Source organism: Monopterus albus, unplaced genomic scaffold (assembly GCF_001952655.1).
Source record: "Monopterus albus unplaced genomic scaffold, M_albus_1.0 scaffold39.1, whole genome shotgun sequence".
In the NCBI taxonomy this organism is placed as follows: Eukaryota; Metazoa; Chordata; class Actinopteri; order Synbranchiformes; family Synbranchidae; genus Monopterus; species Monopterus albus.
Window position 1 is genome coordinate 2,456,009 of NW_018127919.1, and position 2,886 is coordinate 2,458,894.

Sequence of the window (2,886 nt, forward strand, 5' to 3'; positions counted from 1 at the left end):
CCACCCCCTGGGTCAGCCTGTGCCTCTGACATTATATCTTGTTTGTTTGCTTCCTGTAATTATCATGAGGTTATTAGGCCCCCGGTGAAGACTCCAGGAAGTCACTGCTCCTGGCCAGGAAATATTCCTGTATACAACCCTTCTGTAAAAACACAACTTGTCATTCTTACACTCTAGTTTAAACAAAGGAAGTACAATTTGTTGATTAGAGAGCATTAGAAGTCATGGCGGGTGAATTTAATTTTTACATTTATGCAGAGTCAGGTGAAATGGTTACTTTGTGTTTCCTGCATTTTTGCTAAGCTAAGCTAAACTTCTTCATATTCAATGGACAGACAGGAGAGTAGTGTCAATGTTTCAATATAACTCTAGGCAAGAAAGCGAATAGGCATCAAACCCCCAAGCAATTCCTCAGCATCAAATGCTGTTTTGACATCAATGCCATTTCAATGGGACTTTAGAGAAACTTCTAGTTCCTCATGTGTGCTCTTTGATTTCTTCTTGTCTGACTTGGATGAACAATGTGACACAACCACCACTCATCTAGATTATAGATACACAAAAATATACAGTACATTTTTTTAAAGTGCCAGTAAAATCGTATTTATAACATATTGCTTTAAGCCAGTGATTAAAGACTGGAGGCACATTATTATTATTAACAGCATTTCAGAAACCACCAGATATTCACACTTCACTGTGCAGTAGGTTCATTTAACAACTTCTGTGACTGAGAAGGTATCTGACAGTCCCACTCTTCAGAGGTATTTCTTTTTTAAAGACAGACATAGTGTCTTGCATGTGCAACATATGTAAATTGTAAATGCAGCTAAAATAGCTTTTTATTGTTTTGCAGTAGTTACATTACATGTATTCATCTCCTGATGTAGTGCTGTTTGGCACAGCTGCGCCGAGAGCATCACTTCACTTACTTCCAGCTTGAACAGGGGTTAGACACCCCCTCCAGCCTGCTATCTGAGACCTGAGCCCATGATCATTTATTGTGATTCATTTACTGTATGGTTGAGCAGGGCAGCCTGGGTTATTTTTTCACTGCAGTGCAGCAGATAAACATTATTTATTGCAAAGCGTAAATCACTGAATGCTTATCAGTGCGTAGAGCCATTTCCATGAAGAGGCACATACGTACTAAGCATGGGGTATATTTTGAGTCTGATCCAGGCATGCAGTATCCAGGACCACGTCACCAAATAGTGCCGTTTACCATTAACTTAAAACGGGATTTATGGTTAACCTTAAAGTTGATGCTTCCTGTGTTAGTAGTATATTCGAGCATGTTTTTCCAGAGGGCATGTTCGTTTAAAATCTAACCCCATGTTGCACATGCTTAAAATGCATTGGTTATTTGTCTTAGAAGCAGCATCATCAGAGGGTCATCATTTTTTTAAGAGTCGTAGGGGGGTTGTTTCACGGGATTGTCTATCATTTCAGTTCACAAGCTTGTTGCATTATTGACTGTTTGTGGAGTTTTATATACTGTATGTGGTCGTCCTCACGAACAGAGGAGCATAGAAGCAGTAACAGACATGTATTTTATATAAAGTGAGGAGAAGGTACCGGGTGAAGAACTGGGCTGGGTTTTGTTGTTAGTTACAGAAAGATTCAAATTGATGTCATGTGCTTTAAACAGTGCACAAATCTCAAAGACATACAAATATTTTATTTTTATTATTATTAATAATTTTAAGCATTTTAGTGATCAATATTATGACTTGTGCACATAAATTAAAGCACAGTTCAGTACAGTATGCACATAAGCATATCATTTGTTCAACCCATCTCCCAGAGAGTTAACTTTGCTTATACTCAATGCATAATCACTATAAATCCAAAAGACCATGAACAGTAAAAATACAACCCTGTATTTACACAGAAGTTTGTGATTTTGGTCTCCATGGTGTATTTAAAGCTTTAAAAAAAATGTTAAAGGACATGTCTACCTGCGAGGCAAATAAGGGGATGACATTTGCTAGTGGTAACCATTAGAATGAATATTATTCACCAGTAAGTCCACAAATCAAATCCAAACTGTTGTGTATACAAAGTCTGTGGAAAGTGGGGAATTCATTTGTTACATTAATCCTCATAGATTCTAACAATAAGTAGACTATTTTTTAAATGGTTAAGTAGTTATTGTCCCTAAAGTTGCATGTTCTTCACTGCTGCTGCCAGAGCAGGGAGTTTTCTTCCAAGTCTATACAGAATTAGCAGTCCTACAGTTTTAGCAGAGACAATTTAGGAATAATGTTTTCCACAGACAGGGGCACACTGTCTATATTTGATATTCCTGCTTAGTGTGCTATCAGGCCACATTTCAAAAAGTTAAAGTGCACAGTAGCTTTACTTGTCAAATGTTTGTTGATTGTTATAAGGCCAAATTACTGGTCCCCTTTTGGTAAAACATAAATAAATGCATAAAAAGGTAGATATATAGGACATGATGTGGGAAGTGAGCGGTAAAGAGAGGGCAACCATTCACAATAACTCAACCGGGAGTGAAGCGGAAGTGCAATTATCTTTTAAATGTAAATTCTAAAATAATTATATGCATACTTTGAATAATCATGTATGCTCATGATTTGCACATTCTTTAGTTGTTTAGCATCTCCACACTTACACTTACTCTGTGCACATGTGCATTGTACATACATTCCCACAGCCAGGCAGAGTTTTTAAGATCTCAGTTTGAACTAAATGAATTTGTATGTGTCCAAAAACATGTGCATATACAGTACAACTATATGCAAAGAATAAAGATTACTAGTCATGTGGTGGTATACACATGCACTTTTTCATTTCTTTTTTGGTGTTGGTTTTGAATCAGCTTTGGATCCTGAGAGGCCGTGTTCTGTGTTGTCGATCCCT